Source organism: Arachis hypogaea, chromosome 19 (genome assembly GCF_003086295.3).
Source record: "Arachis hypogaea cultivar Tifrunner chromosome 19, arahy.Tifrunner.gnm2.J5K5, whole genome shotgun sequence".
In the NCBI taxonomy this organism is placed as follows: Eukaryota; Viridiplantae; Streptophyta; class Magnoliopsida; order Fabales; family Fabaceae; genus Arachis; species Arachis hypogaea.
In genome coordinates, this window is record NC_092054.1 from 114,388,664 (window position 1) to 114,410,600 (window position 21,937).

A 21,937-nucleotide genomic window follows, 5' to 3' on the forward strand; every position below is an offset into this window, starting at 1 on the left:
GTTCCATGATTGGGTGCAATTGCACATCTTCTATGATGGGCTCTCTTATGAATCAAGGAAGGCTGTAGACCATTCATCAGGAGGTTCATTGAACAAGAAAAAGACTGTGGAAGAAGCCATTGAAGTGATCGAGACAGTGGCTGAGAATGAGTACTACTATGCATCAGAAAGGCACAACACTAAGGGAGTCATGGAGCTGAACCAGGTTGATACAATTCTAGCCCAAAACAAGGTGTTTGCCAAGCAACTAGCAGAGCTTACCAGGCAATTAGAAACAAAGCAAGTGGCTGCAATACACACACAAGATCAAGAGGAAGTAGGCATTGAAGGAGGTGATTGGGATGAGGCTAACTATGTGGGAAACCAACAAAGGCAATCATATGATCCACATTCCAACACTTACAACCCAGGCTGGAGAAACCACCCAAACTTTGGGTGGGGAAACCAACAAACCCAACCACAAAACCACAAACCTTACAACCACCACCAACATAACAATTCCACATACCAAAACTCCAACCAAAGATCATACCAAGCCACACAAAACACTTACCCCCAATCATCATATCATGGCCAAAATAATCAACATACCCAACCTAATCCGAACCAACAATTTCAAGATCAATTAAACTGGATAGAAGGAATTATGGCAACCATGAGTCAAGACATCATTGAACTGAAGAGCTTCAGGGATGATGTGAGAACTACCTTAAGAAACCATGGTGAAAAACTCAAAAGGATGGAATCTCAAGTAGGAGAGCTATCTCAACAGGCACCCAAATCAACTGCAGTGTTCCCTAGTGACACAGAAAAGAATCCTAAAGGGGAACAAAAGAGAGTAAGATGGGAAGAATGCAAAGCCATCACCATAATGAAGGAAGTCTCAGGAGAAGAAGGAATCAGGCCCTCAGAGCAGGAACCAGAAATCTTGAAGGAAGGTGTGGAAGAAGTTAAGCAAGAAGGTGGAACTGAGCAAGCCAAGGATCTGCAAAAAGGCATGATGGAAGTATACCAACCAAAAGCACCATTTCCTGAGAGGTTAGGAGGAGGTGAAAAAAGGAAAACCTATTCAAGGTTTCTAGAGACATTTAACTCTCTGCATGTCAATATTCCCTTTCTTGAGATTCTTCATCAAATGCCCACACAAATCAAGTATTTAAAGGAATTGTTAAGCAAGAAAAGAGTTTTGAAGGGAGGACAAACGGTAACAATGAACAAAGAATGCAGTGCTCTCATCAAGAAGGACACACTCTCTAAGAAAACGGACCCAGGAAGTTTTCATATCCCTTGCATCATAGGGAAAACAAAAATTGACAGAGGATTCTGTGATCTAGGAGCTAGCATAAATGTGATGCCTCTAACTCTTATGAAGAGGCTACAACTGAATGAGGTGAGATCCACTGATGTAATCATACAACTGGCTGACAAAACTCAGAAGCAAGCTGAAGGGGTAGTTGAAAATGTGCTGGTGAAAGTGGGGGATTATTATTTCCCCACAGACTTTGTCATTGTGGACATGGAGGAAAGCTACTTACACCCTATCATTCTGGGCAGACCATTTCTAGCCACTACTAGAGCGCTCATAGATGTAGAACAAGGAGAGCTAATTCTGAGAATACATGAGGAACAGCTCATTTTCAAAGTCTTCAAACCTGCATCTGAGCCTGAACCAGAACCTGAAAAGCCTAAAGATGATAGTAGCCATCCGTGTTTGGAGGAAAGTAATCCAGCAGCTGAGACTCTAAAACAGTCATTGGAAGGCAAACAAGAGTTGCAAGAGTTAGAGCCACAATAATCAGTGGAAACAGATCAGAAGGATCCTCCTGACATAAAGGTCAATGAAGAAATCCTCAAGAGAAAGGGAAGAGTGATAGGGAGATTGCCAAGAGGATGGAGAAACAAGAAAATTCCCACTGAAGGTTTTTCTTCGGGAGATAACGTGATATCAAGTCATTATCTGCCAATCCCACCTGGCCTCAAAACCATTCCTTCCCAGCTCCCTCAAGTGTTCACAATCAGGAAAGTTCTTTCTATGGAACATTTAGAGGTCATGAATGAATCAAGTGGGGACGTTTTCATAGTGAGAGGAGATGACGTCAAGCACTACAATCCACCCTAACAAGGGACAACCGTCAAGCTAATGACGTTAAACAAGCGCTTGTTGGGAGGCAACCCAACCTGAGGTAATACCTTTTTGCTGTTTCTTTTATTTGTTTCAATAAAAAGGGTAAAGTAGTTTCTGTGCATTGCAAAGAATTAAGTTTGGTGTTTCACACCAAACAATGAATTCATGGATCAATAAGTCAAAGGGGAATGTGTGACTCTAAGTTTGGTGTTCCACCATAAAGATCAACTGAACACAACAACCTTTGAATTATATGAAAGGAACAACTATTCTAAGCAGTCACAGAAATGCTTAAAACCCTTAGTAGCAACATCATTCCAAGATAACTCAAGGATTCAAAGAACAGAGAGAAGTAAGTGGGAGACTAAGTTTGGTGTTCACACACCAACTTAAGAATCCGATACTTACCCACACATAGTTGAGCTAACCACTCAAGTGCTTGAGGAGCAAGCAACTTCATTACTCTTTGCAGGAAAGGAAACAAGAACCTTAAAGAATGAAGCAACATTTAGGAAGAAGAAGGAGAAATCAAAGTGTTTCCTGACAACAAAGAGAAAACAAGGAATTTCACAAGGTGGTATTGTTCCTTGATAATTCTTTAAAAAGGGCAAACAAAAGCATGCGTGTTCTGGTTTAAACTGTAAATGTTGAATCTTTTTGGAATGTGTAGTCTTTTTTTTGTTAATTGCTTTGAATAAAGTGAATGCCTAGATGTTTGGATATAACTTCACCTTCTTAAACAAGTGCGTGCCATGCTTGTTCTGTTTCCAAAAATAAAAGAAAAGTTTGAACAAAAGTAACTTGGCTAAATTAGTGACAAATCAAGTAGAATTAAGTGGTGGTATGCATGCTTGATTGTTTAGTCAGATCACTAAAATTAGAGTGTAGAATTATCATTTTTTATGTAGAAAGTAAAAATTGTCTATGGATCTTGATGAATAAATGTCTTTGGCCATGAAAAAGAAAGAAAAAGAAAAAGAAAAAGCCACGGAAAAAGGCAACCAAAAAGCAAAAAAATTGAGAAAATAAGCTAGGTACCAATGGTTTGAACTTCTGAGACAAATGCCTGTGGTGTTTATGTATTAAGGATATGCTTGGATGAATAGGTTCTGAGGAGTGTTTCAACACTTGGTAACTTGGGTTAACTAACCCGGGATTATCAACCAAAAGTCCATTATCAAGAGCAACCTAAATACAAAACATTTAGTCACACAAAGAGGTGCTGGGCACCAATGTCTCAAGAAGAAATGTGAACTAAAATGCCTAAAGTGGATATGTGTAGTGCACTGATAAGAAAAAGAAAATGCCAAAGGCTTGTGCAACACATGACACTAAGCAAACAAGGAGCAAAAGAAGCTCTAAGAAAAAGAAAAGAAAAACAAAGAAGAGAAAAGTGCCAAAGACATAAGAATAACAAGAGGCCATAGCAATTTTTGATGGATGCAATGAAAAAGTGATAATCCTACCTGATAAGTATGAAAAAGTGATGCTGCAACTTTCTGCATAAAACCCTTCTGATGAACTTCAAATGCTTGCTAATATAGCCAATGTAATTGCTTTCTGTTTCATACTTTCTTCTCAAATAACTCAGGACTTGCTTAGGGACAAGCAAGTATTAAGTTTGGTGTTGTGATGCCAAGGCATCATAGGCTAGTTTCACTAGCATTTTTCTGTTAGTTTTAGTTGTTTTATGCATTTTCTTGAGCTTAAAGTAACCAAAAATGGTTAAATGAAGAACAAAGTAATGAACCATCCAAACAATATGATTTTGATGCAAATTCCATGAGTTTTAGTTATATTACTTAAATGCTATGAATGAAAGATTTCTCATGAAATTTTGCAAGACTTTGATGCAATTGTTTGGATGATTTCAGGGAAGAAGAGGCTAAGCAAGGAAGCAACAAAATCAATAAAGGAAGCTTGAATATCACATGTGGAGTTTAAGTTCCAGTTTAAGCCTAAACTGGAGCTTAAACGCCAAAATCATGAAGGATAAGAAATGCTGGGATTGAAGTTTAACCTCCAGTTTGACCTCAAACTGGAGGTTAAACGCCAGAATGAAAAGCCTCACTTAAGGAGCATTCCACGTTTAACCTCCAGTTTGACCTCAAACTGGAGGTTAAACGCCAGAATGAGTATGCCACCCAGGGAGGAGTTCCACGTTTAACCTCCAGTTTGACCTCAAACTGGAGGTTAAACGCCAGAACCAGGAAGAGTACCAGGGAGCCATTCCACGTTTAAGCTCCAGTTTGACTCAAACTAGAGCTTAAACGTGTTCGATAGCTTTTCTACTCCAGGGTTGCTCTCTCCATCTCCACGTTTAACCTCCAGTTTGACCCCAAACTGGAGGTTAAACGTGTTCGACACCTCCAGGGCCACCATTCTAAGCTTCCACGTTTAACCTCCAGTTTGACCTCAAACTGGAGGTTAAACGTGTTCGACCTCCAGGGCTGCCCTTCCTTTATCCACGTTTAAGCTTCAGTTTAACCTTAAACTGAAGCTTAAACGTGTTATATGGAACAGCTTGACCATGCCTTCTTCAAACATAAATAACTTGAGCTACAAAACTCCAAATGAGGTGATTCAAAATGCATTGGAAAGAAGACATCTAGAGCTTTCCAAGCATATATGGCATGCATGGTGGATACTAAAAATTGAGGGAGAAAACAGCCCCGTAATGTGCATAGAAGAGCATAGTACCAACATGCAATCAGGCCAGCTGACCTCTTCACCTTCCATGGAGTATAACTCGAGTTGTAGAGATCCAATTGAGGTGCTTCCAGTTGCGTTAGAAAGCTGACATCCATAGCTTTCCAACGAGGTATAATAGTCTATATTTGGCATCAAATTGGCAAGGTTGACAAGAGAACAAAGTGACGACTCAAGAAAGGGGGTACAACATTTGAGTGTAGTTTAATGGATCATTATCCTTTTTGGATCAATTATGTCACTCAGCCCTTCAAGCAAGCAAGGCCCATCAACAACACCAAATCAAGGCCACAAGAATCATCTAGAATAGTTTATTTTCATTTGATTGTAATTTGCTTTGAATTTCATTTTCATTTTGTAATTTAGGGAGCCTATTTAAAAGCCTTAGTTTCTGCATTTAAAGAGGGGGGGATTGAAGGGGAATCCAGCCCCTGATGGGGACCTTAAACCTTTACTTTCACTTTTAGCTAGTTTTCCTTTTCTTTGTAATTGAATTCAGAGCTATGATTCACTAAACCCCCTTTCATTGGGTTAGGGAGCTCTATTGTAATTCAATGAATCAATAATAGTTTATCTTCTTCTTCAATCTTTTCTCTTGAATTTTGTTAGAAAGCTTCTCGATCTAATTCCATTGAGTAGTTGTCTTGGGAAAGAAACTACTCATACTTGGAATCCTTCGGAGCCTTGGGAAAGGAATGGAGGATTCATGCTAGAGAAGCTTTCTCACAGTGGATTGGATTGGGGTTTGGATGGATATTGTGACATGTAATCCTACCAAATTGTGGTTCATGAAATTGTGTGGTATAATCAGTGATCAAGCATCATCTCTTCTTATGAACATTTAAACCAAGGGATTGGGAATTTGTTTGTTTTTAGAGAGCATTGGTGAGCCAAGGAATTGGGATCCAATCATATAAGATTGCCAAGCAAAATTTAATGAATGCATTGGTTGAGGAAGAGATATACATGTTTTGATTCGGAGATTTCAATATCTCCTAAACCCAATGAATTCCCCACTTCTGATTTCCACTTTCTCTTTACATTCTGCAATTCAATTCTTGCAATCATCCCCATTCCCTTTTAATTTCAGCAATTTACATTCTGCTCTTTAATTTATGCAATTTAAGATTCAGCCATTTAATTTTCTTGTCATTTACTTTTCCCGCCAATTTTACATTCCGCAATTCTCATCTCAAATCTTGATTCCGCTCAACTAGAACACACTTCTAATCCGAATTGCTCACTCAACCAATCCTTGTGGGATTCGACCTCACTCTATTGTGAGTTTTTACTTGACGACGATAACCGGTGCACTTGCCGGAAGGAATTTTGCCGATCGTGCAATTTCCTAAATCGTAGCATAACACGTTTATGCGCATCAAAGAGCTTACTGGCGTTTAAACGCCAGTAAGAAGCATCAAACTGGCGTTTAACGCCAGAAAGAAGCATCAAGCTGGCGTTAAACCCCAGAAACAAGCACCAGACTAGCGTTTAACGCCAGAACAGAGCATGGAGGTGGCGTTAAACGCCAGAAACAAGCAGCAAGCTGGCGTTTAATGCCAGGATTTCACTGCAAGGGCGTTTACACGCCTAATAGGAGCAGGGATGATACATCCTTGGCCCCTCTGGATCTGTGGATCCCACAGGATCCCCACCTACCCCACCTCTTCTCCTCTCCTCTTCACACCTTTTCATAACACTCTTCCCCAATATAACCTCCACCAATCACCTCCATTACTCCTCCAAAACCATCATACAACCCACCTACACCCACCCACTCAAATTTAAACCATCACTCCCTCCTTTTCACACATCATAACCAACTAAAACCCCCTTTGGCCGAACCACTCACACCTCTCCATCTCATCCGTTTTCTTCTTCTTCTACTCCCTTTTCTCTTCTTTTGCTCGAGGACGAGCAAACCTTCTAAGTTTGGTGTGGTAAAAGCATTGCTTTTTGTTTTTCCATAACCATTTATGGCACCTATGGCCGGAGAAACCTCTAGAAAGAGGAAAGGAAAGACAAAAGCTTCCACCTCCGAGTCATGGGAGATGGTGAGATTCATCTCAAGGGTCCAAGCTCAGTAGTAGACCATTTGACTGCACAACAAGAGATCATGGACCTCAACAAGAGCATGAGGAAATTCCTCAATATGAAATCCCTGAGATGCCTCAAGGGATACATTTTCCTCCACACAACTATTAGGAGCAACTAAGGATAGGAGCACCAAAATCACTAGGGATGAAGCAACAAAGGCAAGGAAGAGACATAGAGGAGGTCAAGAGCACCATTGGTTCTTCAAGAAGAGGAAGACGCCACCCTCACTAAGGTGGACCCGTTCCTTAATCTCCTTGTTCTTATTTCTCTGTTTTTCGTTTACTATGCTTTATGTTTATTTATGTTTATGTCTTATTACATGATCACTAGTGTCTAAGTGTCTATGTCTTAAAGCTATGGTGTTCTATGAATCCATCACCTCTCTTAAATGAAAACTGTTCTAAAAACAAAAGAACAAGAAGTACATAGTTTCGAATTCATCCTTGAAATTAGTTTAATTATTTTGATGTGGTGACAATACTTTTTGTTTTCTGAATGAATGCTTGAACAGTGCATATGTCTTTTGATATTGTTGTTTATGAATGTTAAATATGTTGGCTCTTGAAAGAATGATGAAAAAGGAGAAATGTTATTTGATAATCTAAAAAATCATAAAATTGATTCTTGAAGCAAGAAAAAGCAGTGAATACAAAAGCTTGCGAAAGAAAAAAAAAGGGGAAAAGAAAAATGGCGAAAAAAAAAGAGAGAAAGAAAAAGAAAAAGCAAGCAAAAAAGCCAAAAGCTCTTTAAACCAAAAGGCAAGAGCAAAAAGCCAATAGCCCTTAAAACCAAAAGGCAAGGGTAATAAAAAGGATCCAAGGCTTTGAGCATCAGTTGATAGGAGGGCCCAAAGGAATAAAATCCTGGCCTAAGCGGCTAAACCAAGCTGTCCCTAACCATGTGAAAACTTGAGACTGAGCGGTTAAAGTCGAGGTCCAAAGCAAAAAGAAGAGTGTGCTTAAGAACCCTGGACACCTCTAATTGGGGACTTTAGCAAAGCTAAGTCACAATCTGAAAAGGTTCACCCAATTATGTGTCTGTGGCATTTATGTATCCGGTGGTAATACTGGAAAATAAAGTGCTTAGGGCCACGGCCAAGACTCATAAAGTAGCTGTGTTCAAGAATCAACATACTGAACTAGGAGAATCAATAATACTATCTGAATTCTAAGTTCCTATAGATGCCAATCATTCTGAACTTCAATGGATTGAGTAAGATGCCAAAACTATCAGAGGCAAAAAGCTACTAGTCTCGCTCATCTGATTGGAGCTAAGTTTCATTGATATTTTGGAATTTATAGTATATTCTCTTCTTTTTATCCTATTTTATTTCCAGTTGCTTGGGGACAAGCAACAATTTAAGTTTGGTGTTGTGATGAGCGGATAATTTATATGCCTTTTGGCATTATTTTTACATAGTTTTTAGTATGATTTAGTTAGTTTTTAGTATATTTTTATTAGTTTTTAAATAAAAATCACATTTCTGGACTTTACTATGAGTTTGTGTGTTTTTCTGTGATTTCAGGTAATTTCTGGCTGAAATTGAGGGACTTGAGCAAAAATCAGATTCAGAGGCTGAAGAAGGACTGCAGATGCTGTTGGATTCTGACCTCCCTGCACTCAAAGTGGATTTTCTGGAGCTACAGTAGTCTAAATGGCGCTATCAATTGCGTTGGAAAGTAGACATCCAGGGCTTTCCATCAATATATAATAGTCCATACTTTGCCTGAGTTTAGATGACACAAACTGGTGTTCAACGTTAGCTCTCTGCCCTATTCTAGAGTTAAACGCCAGAAATAGGTTGCAAAGCAGAGTTAAACGCCAAAAACAGGTTACAACTGGCGTTTAACTCCAAGGAAGACCTCTACACATGAAAGCTTCAATGCTCAGCCCAAGCACACACCAAGTGGGCCCGGAAGTGAATTTCTGCATCATTTACTCATTTCTGTAACCCTAGTAACTAGTTTAGTATAAATAGAACTTTTTACTATCATGTTAAGTATCTATCTTTGGATGTTTAGTCCCTAGACCTTGGAGGCTGGCCATTCGGCTATGCCTGGACCTTGTTCTTATGTATTTTCAACGGTAGAATTTCTACACACCATAGATTAAGGTGTGGAGCTCTGCTGTTTCTCATGAATTAATGCAAAGTACTATTGTTTTTCTATTCAATTCAAGCCTATTTCTTCTCTAAGATATTCATTTGCACACAAGAACATGATGAATGTGATGATTATGTGACGCTCATCATCATTCTCACCTATGAACGCGTGCCTGACAACCACTTCCGTTCTACATGCAAACAAGCTTGAATGTGTATCTTTTAGCCTTCTGATCGTGAGATCAGAGTCTTCGTGGTATAGGCTAGAATTATTGGCGGCCATTCTTGAGATCCGAAAAGTATAAACCTTGTCTATGGTATTCTGAGTAGGATCTGGGAAGGGATGGCTGTGACGAGCTTCAACCTCGCGAGTGCTGGGCGTAGTGACAGACGCAAAAGGATTACTGAATCCTATTCCAGTATGATCGAGAACCGACAGATGATTAGCCGTGCGGTGACAGCGCATTTTGGACCATTTTCACTGAGAGGACGGGATGTAGCCATTGACAACGGTGATGCCCTACATAAAGCTTTCCATGGAAAGTAGAAGGAATGATTGGATGAAGACAGCAGAAAAGCAGAGGTTCAGAAGGAACAAAAGCATCTCTATACGCTTATCTGAAATTCTCACCAATGAATTGCATAAGTATCTCTATCCTATTTTATATTTTAATTATATTTTAATTATCAATTCACCATAACCATTTGAATCCGCCTGACTGAGATTTACAAAGTGACCATAGCTTGCTTCAAGCCGATAATCTCTGTGGGATCGACCCTTACTCACGTAAGGTTTATTACTTGGACGACCCAATGCACTTGCTGGTTAGTTGTACGAAGTTGTAGCAAAGAATTAAGATTAAGAACGTGCGTACCAAGTTTTTGGCGTTGTTACCAAGGAAGGAACGATCACGATTTCGTGCACCACCTAGCTACCAAAAATTCCCACTTTTATATATTTCACATACTCATGTATCAACTTTTCTTTAATTTCACCACATGTGCATTGATCTTTTATTAAACTTAGTACTGGGATAATTTTGTCCCCCTTATTTATTTATTTATATTATATATATATATATATTTTTTTTTTCTCTTTTTCTTTTTCTTTTTCTTTTTCTCTTTTTTTTATTGAAAATATAAAAGTAAACATAACATATCAATGCACATGAATTTTTAATTTTTTCTGGTCTCACATGAGTAGGTATCCAAATTCCTAATATTTTATCAAAGTAGAAACATAACACATTCCCTATTAACCCATGTTCCCACAGTTTCCCCACACTTAATTGACACAATCTCTATCTTAAGCTAACCAAAGATTCAATTTGGGGTAATTAATTTGTTTTTCCGCTTAAGGCTAGTGATGTGGTAAAATATAGAACAAATGGGATAGAAAGGCTCAAAGTGGCTAACAAAGGTGACATAAAAGGGTAGGCTATTTGGGATAAGTGAGCTAATAAACAATGACCTCAATCATATGCATGCATATAACACATTAAATATTGGACATATAGGATGGAACAAAATATAGATTACAATCATAGAAAAGAAAACACACAAGAATAAAATATTATGGTTAAATAATGTAACCATGTAATTAAGCTCAAATCTCACAGGTTGTGTGTTCTTAGCTATAAACTATGTTCCAAATTACAATCTTCAAACAAATTTAACACAAAATTTTAATTTGAATTAGTGAAATACTATAAAAAAAAGGGTCTTGAAAAGAAACTCATTACTTCAACCAAGCAGTGGTAAATATATGCACAAAATCAAGAAAATATGCAATCAAACATGTAAATACAATAATGAACTGATAAATAAAATAAGACATTGGTGTTGGGAAGAAAATAACTAACCCATGGAGATCGATATCGACCTCCCCACACTTAAAGATTGCACCGTTCTCGGTGCATGCTAAAATGTGCAAGTGGATGGGTGGCTCCAACTGATGCTTTTCTCCAAAGATTGTGTAGATGGACTTGTCGGTTGCCCTATTGAGAAGTTTTCCCTTTCCCTTCTTTGGTGGCCAACCTGAAAGAAGACGAAAAGGAAGAAAAGTAACCTAAAAATAAAGATAAGAAAACAAATAAAGTATGAGTGGGTTAATGCCAAATAATGCGGGTCTCAATTACATGGTAGCTACAACATGCAAGTGAGAAGACAATAGAAGCAGATGGCATATCAATTGTGCAAAAATTGCAACAAAAGGGAAGAGAGTGTGGGTAATGCAAGATATTATAAGTTCATGTCAATGCAAAAGGAATACCAAGATCATAACAATTAGCATTGACTTATAATTAATAACACCCAATAGTTAAGAACAAGCCACGAAGCACTAAAATAATGCAAGAAAAGATGTAACAGTTGAATAAGGACATTTAACACCAATGAAAACATAATGAATTTAGAAAAAAAAATATAAACATGCATAAAGTTAAAATACAATGAATAAAAATATACAAACAAATTAAGTAAAATAGAGTGAAAGAGAATAAGAATGAGAAGTTAAAGAAAGGAAGAAGAAGTAAGTAAGAAAGGAGGGGAGAAAGAAGTAGAAAGGATAGAAGAAAGGAGAAGGGAATGAAGAACGGGGCGTGACACGCGCACGCAAGGCACGCATGTGCATGAGAACTGTATTCGCCATGTGACGCGTATGCGTCGCCCACGCATACGCGTGGGTGGTCTTGGAAGCAAAAGGACGCGCACGCGTCAGGGACGCGTACGCGTGGATGACCTTGTGCCTCTAGCACAGTTCCAGCGTGGGGGCAGCACAACTTTCTGTCCAACATGCTATTTTCGCCGATTTCCCTATCCACGCGTGCGCGTGCTTGACGCGTAGGCGTGGGTTTCCCTTGTGGCAGATGGCACATATGCGTGGGTCGAATTGTGCGCAGAGCACACCAGCCGCACGATTCCATCACAACTTTCTGTTCGTTGGATGGGGGAGCGAGATTACTATCGATGCCCACGCGTGGCCTGTGCGCACGTGTGGTTTACCCATTTTTTTTTATGAATGCAGAATGCAAAATACAGATGCTGATGCAGACATTATGAATGGATACTAAAAAAAAGAATGAAATAAAACTAAGGATAAAACAAAGTAAAATAAAACTGAGACTGACAAAGAACGATCATACCATGGTGGGTTGTCTCCCACCTAGCACTTTTAGTTATAGTCCTTAAGTTGGACATTCGGTGAGCCCCTTGTTATGGTGGCTTGTGCTTGAACTCATCCAGGAATCCCCACCAATGTTTGTAATTCCAATGGTCTCCGGGATCCCAAACTAGGCGCATACAGCCGTCAAGCACCCCAAAAGTGTTGATTGTTGGAATGAATTCCGGGGTCCCAAACCTTGCTTTTGCACTCGTCTTTGTGCTGATCATCATTGTTCCAACCGAGAGGTAAGCAATTCGAATTCTCACTAAGACATCTAAACAGCTTCCTAAAACCATTCAATTGAGAATTATACCAACCTTTGTACTTTAATTTGGAGCATGCAACCATGTTGAACCTTGCATGACAATTCCTACCACTAACCATCTACCTCTTACTCTTATAGCCACAAAGAGCTCTGATGCCAAGGCATCTTAGGCTAGTTTCACTAGCATTTTTCTGTTAGTTTTAGTAGTTTTATGCATTTTCTTGAGCTTAAAGTAACCAAGAATGGTTAAATGAATAACAAAGCAATGAACCATCCAAACAGTATGATTTTGATGCAAATTCCATGAGTTTTTAGTTATATTACTTGAATGCTATGAATGGAAGATTTCTCATGAAATTTTGCAAGACTTTGATGCAATTGTTTGGATGATTTCAGGGAAGAAGAGGCTAGGCAAGGAAGCAACAAAAATCAATAAAGGAAGCTTGAATATCACATGTGGAGTTTAAGTTCCAGTTTAAGCTTAAACTGGAACTTAAACGCCAGAATCATGAAGGCTAAGAAATGCTGAAACTGAAGTTTAACCTCCAGTTTAACCTTAAACTGGAGGTTAAACGCCAGAATGAGAATTCCACTCAGGAAGCATTTCCACGTTTAACCTCCAGTTTAACCTTAAACTGGAGGTTAAACGCCAGAAATGGGAAATGCACCAGGGAGCCATTTCCACGTTTAAGCTCCAGTTTAACCTTAAACTGGAGCTTAAACGTGTTCGACCAAGTTTTCTCCTCCAGGGTTGCTTTCTCCATTTCCACGTTTAAGCTCCAGTTTAACCTTAAACTGGAGCTTAAACGTGTTCGACCTCCAGGATGGCTTTCTCTATTTCCACGTTTAAGCTCCAGTTTAACCTTAAACTGGAGCTTAAACGTGTTCGACCTCCAGGGCTGCCTTCTTCCATTTCCACGTTTAAGCTTCAGTTTAACCTTAAACTGAAGCTTAAACGTGCTTCCACAAAAGGCATCACTGGAAGTGTCTGGCGTTTAAGCTGCAGTTTAAGCTTAAACTGCAACTTAAACGCCACTCTTGGAAAAGGTTTCTGGGCCAAAAATATTGCGGTTTAAGTTAGTATTTGAGCACAAACATTAACTTAAACTTACTCTGGTATGAAACCCAATTGAATATCATGGTTTATGGGATTGGGCCTGAAGGATTGATGAGTCTGAAATTTCAATTTGTTGAGTCATGTGTCATTATTTGATTATCACTAAGTTGGCTCAATGAATGTTACAGAATTTGGATCAGCAGCCTCATCAAGATTATGGATCATAAACCCAAAGCAAAAGGAAAGCAGGGAGAGGCCTCAAAGCCCAAGAAACACAACAGAAGCTCAATATAGAAAGTGTATAAATAGGATAGAATTTAAGTTAGGAAGGACTTTTCTTTTCATTTGGCTAGTTTTCATATCTTTGTAATTGAATTCAGAGCTATGACTCACTAAACCCCCTTTCATTGGGTTAGGGAGCTCTATTGTAATTCAATGAATCAATAATAGTTTTATCTTCTTCTTCAATCTTTTCTCTTGAATTTTGTTAGAAAGCTTCTCGATCTAATTCCATTGGGTAGTTGTCTTGGGAAAGAAACTACCCATAATTGGAATCCTTCGGAACCTTGGGAAAGGAATGGAGGATTCATGCTAGAGAAGCTTTCTCACAGTGAATTGGATTGGGGTTTGGATGGATATTGTGACATGTAATCCTACCAAATTGTGGTTCATGAAACTGTGTGGTATAATCAGTGATCGAGCATCATCTCTTCTTATGAACATTTAAACCAAGGGATTGGGAATTTGTTTGTTTTTAGAGAGAATTGGTGAGCCAAGGGATTGGGATCCAATCATATAAGATTGCCAAGCAAAATTCAATGAACGCATTGGTTGAGGAAGAGATAAACATGTTTTGATTCGGAGATCTCAATATCTCCTACAACCCAATGAATTCCCCATTTCTGATTTCCACTTTCTCTTTACATTCTGCAATTAAATTCATGCAATCACCCCATTCCCTTTTAATTTCAGCAATTTAGCTTCTGCTCTTTACTTCATGCAATTTAAGATTCCGCCATTTCAATTTCTTGTCATTTACGTTTCCCGCCAATTTTACATTCCGCAATTCTCATCTAAATTTTGATTCCGCTCAACTAGAACACACTTTTAATCCGAATTGCTCACTCAACCAATCCTTGTGGGATTCGACCTCACTCTATTGTGAGTTTTTACTTGACGATAACCGGTGCACTTGCCGGAAGGAATTTTGCCGATCGTGAAATTTCCTAAATCGTGGCATAACAAGTTTATGCGCATCAAGTTTATGGCGCCGTTGCCGGGGATTGGTTTTCGATTGACAATTCTCAAATTGGAAGTTAACTAGATTGAGCATTTTTCTTGCTTTGTTAATTCAGTTCAAGTTACTTGTTGAATTTTAATTTCTGCACTCTGTTACATGCTTTCTTTCTTTATGCCTTTAAATTCAAGCAACTAACTCACTGACTCACTAACTATTTGAATTAATTCCTCAACTACTCTAACCATACTCTTCCATTAACCAAGAGTATTTCAATTGTTTGTTGCCTGTGCGGTGTTCTTGTATGACAGGTAGGAGAGGAGAGACATCAACTCCTCCATATACCGAACCAGAGAGGACCCTTCATAGACTTAGAAGGGAAGCAAGAGGGAAGAGAGTACTGGGAGAAGAAGAATCTGAAGGAGAATCTGAGGACAATTTTGAGGAAGCTCTAGATCTCAACATGGATAGAGAAGTTCACAACCATGAGAGAGCTGATGGAAACAATGCCATTCCTGAGAGGAGGGTTCTTAGTTCATACATAAACCCAACCTCTGGGAATTGTGGTAGCAGCATTCAGAAACCACCCATTCAGGCCAACAATTTTGAGCTCAAACCACAGCTAATATCACTTGTGGAGAATCATTGTTCATTTGGTGGGAGTGCTAATGAAGACCCAAACCAACATCTCACAAAATTCCTGAGAATTTGCGACACTGTGAAGTCCAATGGAGTCCAGGAAGATGCCTATAAACTGCTTTTGTTCCCATTCTCACTTAGGGACAAGGCAGCTAAGTGGCTGGAATCATTCCCAAGGGGGAGCCTAACAACATGGGATGAGGTGGAAAGCAAGTTTCTGGCACGTTTCTACCCCCCACAAAAGGTCAATAGGCTTCGATCTGAGGTTCAGACTTTTAGACAACAAGATGGTGAAACTCTCTACGAAGCATGGGAGAGGTTCAAGGATTTGACAAGGAAATGCCCACCAGACATGTTCCATGACTGGGTGCAATTGCACATTTTCTATGATGGACTTTCTTATGAATCAAGGAAGGCTGTAGACCATTCATCAGGAGGTTCATTGAACAGGAAAAAGACTGTGGAAGAAGCCATTGAAGTGATTGAGACAGTGGCTGAGAATGAGTACTACTATGCATCAGAGAGACACAACACTAAGGGAGTCATGGAGCTGAACCATGTTGATACAATTCTAGCCCAAAACAAGGTGTTTACCAAGCAACTAGCAGAGCTCACCAGGAAATTAGAAACAAAGTAAGTGGCTGCAATACACACACAAGAGCAAGAGGAAGAAAGCACTGAAGGAGGTGATTGGGAAGAGGCCAATTATGTAGGAAATCAACAAAGGCAATCATATGATCCACATTCCAACACTTACAATCCAGGATGGAAAAACCACCCAAACTTTGGGTGGGGGAACCAACAAACCCAACCACAAAACCACAAACCTTACAACCATAACCAACATAACAATTCCACATACCAAAACTCCAACCAAAGATCATACCAAGCCACACAAAACACTTACTCCCAACCATCATATCATGGCCAAAATAATCAACCTACCCAACCTAATCCGAACCAACAATTTCAAGATCAATTAAACAGGATAGAAGGAATACTGGCAAACATGGGTCAGGACATAAGTGAGTTGAAAAGCTTTAGGGAAGATGTGAGATCTACCTTAAGGAACCATGGTGAAAAAATCAAGAGGATGGAGTCTCAAGTAGGAGAGCTATCTCAACAGGCCCCCAAGTCAACTGCAGTGTTCCCTAGTGACACAGAAAAGAATCCTAAAGGGGAACAAAAGGGAGTGAGATGGGAAGAATGCAAGGCCATCACCATATTGAAGGAAGTCTCAGAAGAAGAAGGAATCAGACCCTCAGAACAGGAGCTAGAAATCTTGAAGGAAGGTGTGGAAGAAGCTAAGCAGGAAAGTGAAACTGAGCAAACCAAGGAACTGCAAAAAGGCATGCTGGAAACATACCAACCAAAAGCACCATTTCCTCAGAGGTTAGGAGGAGGTGAAAAAGGGAAAACCTATTCAAGGTTTTTAGAGACATTTAAGTCTCTCCATATCAATATTCCCTTCCTTGAGATTCTCCAGCAGATGCCTACACATATCAAGTATTTAAAGGAATTGCTGAGCAAGAAAAGAGTTTTGAAGGGAGGACAAACTGTAATAATGAACAAAGAATGCAGTGCCCTCATCAAGAAGGACATAGTCTCTAAGAAAACAGACCCAGGAGGTTTTCATATCCCCTGCATCATAGGGGAAACAAAAATTGACAGAGGATTCTGTGATCTAGGAGCTAGCATAAATGTGATGCCTCTGACTCTTATGAAGAGGCTACAACTGAATGAGGTGAGATCCACTGATGTAATCATACAACTGGCTGACAAAACTCAGAAGCAAGCTGAAGGGGTAGTTGAGAATGTGCTGGTGAAAGTGGGAAATTATTTCTTCCCCACAGACTTTGTCATTTTGGACATGGAGGAAAGCCACCTACACCCTATCATTCTGGGAAGGCCATTTCTAGCCACTGCTAGAGCGCTCATAGATGTAGAACAAGGAGAGCTAATTTTGAGAATACATGATGAACAGCTCATTTTCAATGCTTTCAAACCTGCATCTGAGCCTGAACCAGAACCTGAAAAGCCTAAGGATGATAGTAGCCATCTGTGTTTGGAGGAAAGCAATCCAGCAGCTGAAATTCTGAAACAGTCCTTGGAAGGCAAACAAGAATTGCAAGAGTTAAAGCCACAAGAATCAATAGAAACAGATCAGAAGGATCCTCCTGACATAAGGGTCAATGAAGAAATCCTCAAGAGAAAGGGAAGAATTGTAAAGAAATTGCCAAGAGGGTGGAGAAACAAGAAAATTCCCACTGAAGGTTTCTCTCCGGGAGATAAAGTGATATCAAGTCATTATCTGCCAATCCCACCTGGCCTCAAAACCATTCCTTCCCAGCTCCCTCAAGTGTTCACAATCAGGAAAGTTCTTTCTATGGAACATTTAGAAGTCATGAAGGAATCAAATGGGGACATTTTCATAGTGAGAGGAGAAGACATCAAGCACTACAATCCACCCTAACAAGGGGCAACCGTCAAGCTAGTGACGTTAAAGAAGCGCTTGTTGGGAGGCAACCCAACCTGAGGTAATACTCCCTTGCTGTTTCTTTTATTTGTTTCAATAAAAAGGTGAAGTAGTTTCTGTGCATTGCAAAGAATTAAGTTTGGTGTTTCACACCAAACAATGAATTCGTGGATCAATAATTCAAAGGGGAATGTGTGACTCTAAGTTTGGTGTTCCACCATAAAGCTCAACTGAACACAACAACCTTTGAATTATATGAAAGAAACAACCATTCTAAGCAATCACAGAAATGCTTAAAATCCTTAGCAGCAACTTCATTCCAAGGAGAATTCAAGGATTCAAAGAACAGAGAAGTAAGTAGGAGACTAAGTTTGGTGTTCACACACCAACTTAAGACTCAGACACTTGCCCATACATAGTTGAGCTAACTACTCAAGTGCTTGAGAAGCAAGCAACTTCATCACTCTTTGCAGGAAAGGAAACAAGGATCTTAGAAAGAACATGAAGCAACAACTAGGAGAAGAAGGAGAAATCAGATTGTTCCTGGCAACAAAGAGAAAACAAGAAATTTCACAAGGTGGTGTTGTTCCTTGACATTTCTTTAAAATGGGTAAACAAAAGCATGCTTGTTCTGGTATAAACTGAAATTGTTAAATCTGTCTGGAATGTAAAGTTTCTAGTATGTTTGTCTGTTTAGTGCTTTGAATAAAGTGAATGCCTAGATGTTGGATATAACTTCACCTTCTTAAACAAAGGCTTGCCATGCTTGTTCTGTTTCCAAAAATAAAAGAAAAGTTTGAACAAAAGTAACTTGGCTCAATTAGTGACAAATCAAGTAGAATTAAGTGGTGGTATGCATGCTTGATTGTTTAGTCAGATCACTGGAATTAGAGTGTAGAATTATCATTTTTTTTTGTGTAGAAATTGAAAACTGTCTATGGATCTTGATGAATAAATGTCTTTGGCCATGAAAAAGAAAGAAAAAGAAGAAGAAAAAGCCACTGAAAAAGGGCAACCAAAAAGCAAAAAAAATTTGAGAGAATAAGCTAGGCATCAATGGTTTGAACTTCTGAGACAAATGCCTGTGGTGTTTATGTATTAAGGATATGCTTGGATGAATAGGTTCTGAGGAGTGTTTCAACACTTGGTAACTTGGGTTAACTAACCCGGGATTATCAACCAAAAGTCCATTATCAAGAGCAACCTAAATACAAAACATTTAGTCACACAAAGAGGTGATGGGCACCAATGTCTCAAGAAGAAATGTGAACTAAAATGCCTGGAGTGGATATGTGTAGTGCACTGATAAGAAAAAGAAAATGCCAAAGGCTGGTGCAACACATGACACTAAGCAAACAAGGAGCAAAGAAGCTCTAAGAAAAAGAAAAGAAAAACAAAGAAGAGAAAAGTGCCAAGGACATAAGAGTAACAAGAGGCCATAGCAGTGTTTGATGGATGCAATGAAAAAGTGATAATCTTACCTGATAAGAATGAAAAAGTGATGCTGCAACTTTTTGCATAAAACCCTTCTGATGAACTTAAAGTGCTTACTAATATAGCCAATGGGATTGCTTTCTGTTCATGCTTTTTTCTCAAATAACTCAGGACTTGCTTAGGGACAAGCAAGTATTAAGTTTGGTGTTGTGATGCCAAGGCATCTTAGGCTAGTTTCACTAGCATTTTTCTGTTAGTTTTAGTAGTTTTATGCATTTTCTTGAGCTTAAAGTAACCAAGAATGGTTAAATGAATAACAAAGAAATGAACCATCCAAACAGTATGATTTTGATGCAAATTCCATGAGTTTTTAGTTATATTACTTGAATGCTATGAATGGAAGATTTCTCATGAAATTTTGCAAGACTTTGATGCAATTGTTTGGATGATTTCAGGGAAGAAGAGGCTAGGCAAGGAAGCAACAAAAATCAATAAAGGAAGCTTGAATATCACATGTGGAGTTTAAGTTCCAGTTTAAGCTTAAACTGGAACTTAAACGCCAGAATCATGAAGGCTAAGAAATGCTGAAACTGAAGTTTAACCTCCAGTTTAACCTTAAACTGGAGGTTAAACGCCAGAATGAGAATTCCACTCAGGAAGCATTTCCACGTTTAACCTCCAGTTTAACCTTAAACTGGAGGTTAAACGCCAGAAATGGGAAATGCACCAGGGAGCCATTTCCACGTTTAAGCTCCAGTTTAACCTTAAACTGGAGCTTAAACGTGTTCGACCAAGTTTTCTCCTCCAGGGTTGCTTTCTCCATTTCCACGTTTAAGCTCCAGTTTAACCTTAAACTGGAGCTTAAACGTGTTCGACCTCCAGGATGGCTTTCTCTATTTCCACGTTTAAGCTCCAGTTTAACCTTAAACTGGAGCTTAAACGTGTTCGACCTCCAGGGCTGCCTTCTTCCATTTCCACGTTTAAGCTTCAGTTTAACCTTAAACTGAAGCTTAAACGTGCTTCCACAAAAGGCATCACTGGAAGTGTCTGGCGTTTAAGCTGCAGTTTAAGCTTAAACTGCAACTTAAACGCCACTCTTGGAAAAGGTTTCTGGGCCAAAAATATTGCGGTTTAAGTTAGTATTTGAGCACAAACATTAACTTAAACTTACTCTGGTATGAAACCCAATTGAATATCATGGTTTATGGGATTGGGCCTGAAGGATTGATGAGTCTGAAATTTCAATTTGTTGAGTCATGTGTCATTATTTGATTATCACTAAGTTGGCTCAATGAATGTTACAGAATTTGGATCAGCAGCCTCATCAAGATTATGGATCATAAACCCAAAGCAAAAGGAAAGCAGGGAGAGGCCTCAAAGCCCAAGAAACACAACAGAAGCTCAATATAGAAAGTGTATAAATAGGATAGAATTTAAGTTAGGAAGGACTTTTCTTTTCATTTGGCTAGTTTTCATATCTTTGTAATTGAATTCAGAGCTATGACTCACTAAACCCCCTTTCATTGGGTTAGGGAGCTCTATTGTAATTCAATGAATCAATAATAGTTTTATCTTCTTCTTCAATCTTTTCTCTTGAATTTTGTTAGAAAGCTTCTCGATCTAATTCCATTGGGTAGTTGTCTTGGGAAAGAAACTACCCATAATTGGAATCCTTCGGAACCTTGGGAAAGGAATGGAGGATTCATGCTAGAGAAGCTTTCTCACAGTGAATTGGATTGGGGTTTGGATGGATATTGTGACATGTAATCCTACCAAATTGTGGTTCATGAAACTGTGTGGTATAATCAGTGATCGAGCATCATCTCTTCTTATGAACATTTAAACCAAGGGATTGGGAATTTGTTTGTTTTTAGAGAGAATTGGTGAGCCAAGGGATTGGGATCCAATCATATAAGATTGCCAAGCAAAATTCAATGAACGCATTGGTTGAGGAAGAGATAAACATGTTTTGATTCGGAGATCTCAATATCTCCTACAACCCAATGAATTCCCCATTTCTGATTTCCACTTTCTCTTTACATTCTGCAATTAAATTCATGCAATCACCCCATTCCCTTTTAATTTCAGCAATTTAGCTTCTGCTCTTTACTTCATGCAATTTAAGATTCCGCCATTTCAATTTCTTGTCATTTACGTTTCCCGCCAATTTTACATTCCGCAATTCTCATCTAAATTTTGATTCCGCTCAACTAGAACACACTTTTAATCCGAATTGCTCACTCAACCAATCCTTGTGGGATTCGACCTCACTCTATTGTGAGTTTTTACTTGACGATAACCGGTGCACTTGCCGGCAGGAATTTTGCCGATCGTGAAATTTCCTAAATCGTGGCATAACAAGTTTATGCGCATCAAGCTCTAAGTTGCCCATCCGTCTCAAGCAAAGCATATTCAAGTGGGCTAATTAAGCTTAGAGATGAGAGATTTACCCACTTTAATGAAGGGATGGATAGTGATGGCTTTGGGAGAGAGGTCTCCAACAACCTTGGCAAGGTGATCTCCAGCTCCATTCCCTTGGGCTCTTCTTTGACAACTTCCACCTCTTTGCAAGCTTCTTCAATATCAACCTCTTCCTCTTGGTAGCTTTCTTCCAATTCGATCTCTTCTTCATTG

At 39.1% G+C, this 21,937-nt stretch overlaps 1 non-coding gene across 1 annotated transcript; it reads right to left on the minus strand.

Annotated features, from left to right (window-relative positions):
- Nucleotides 1–15,643: 15,643 nt before the first annotated feature.
- On the minus strand, nt 15,644–15,747 carry LOC112782179 (small nucleolar RNA R71). Its single transcript, XR_003192914.1, has one exon. It is a non-coding gene; the product is annotated as a small nucleolar RNA R71 (small nucleolar RNA).
- Nucleotides 15,748–21,937: the final 6,190 nt, after the last annotated feature.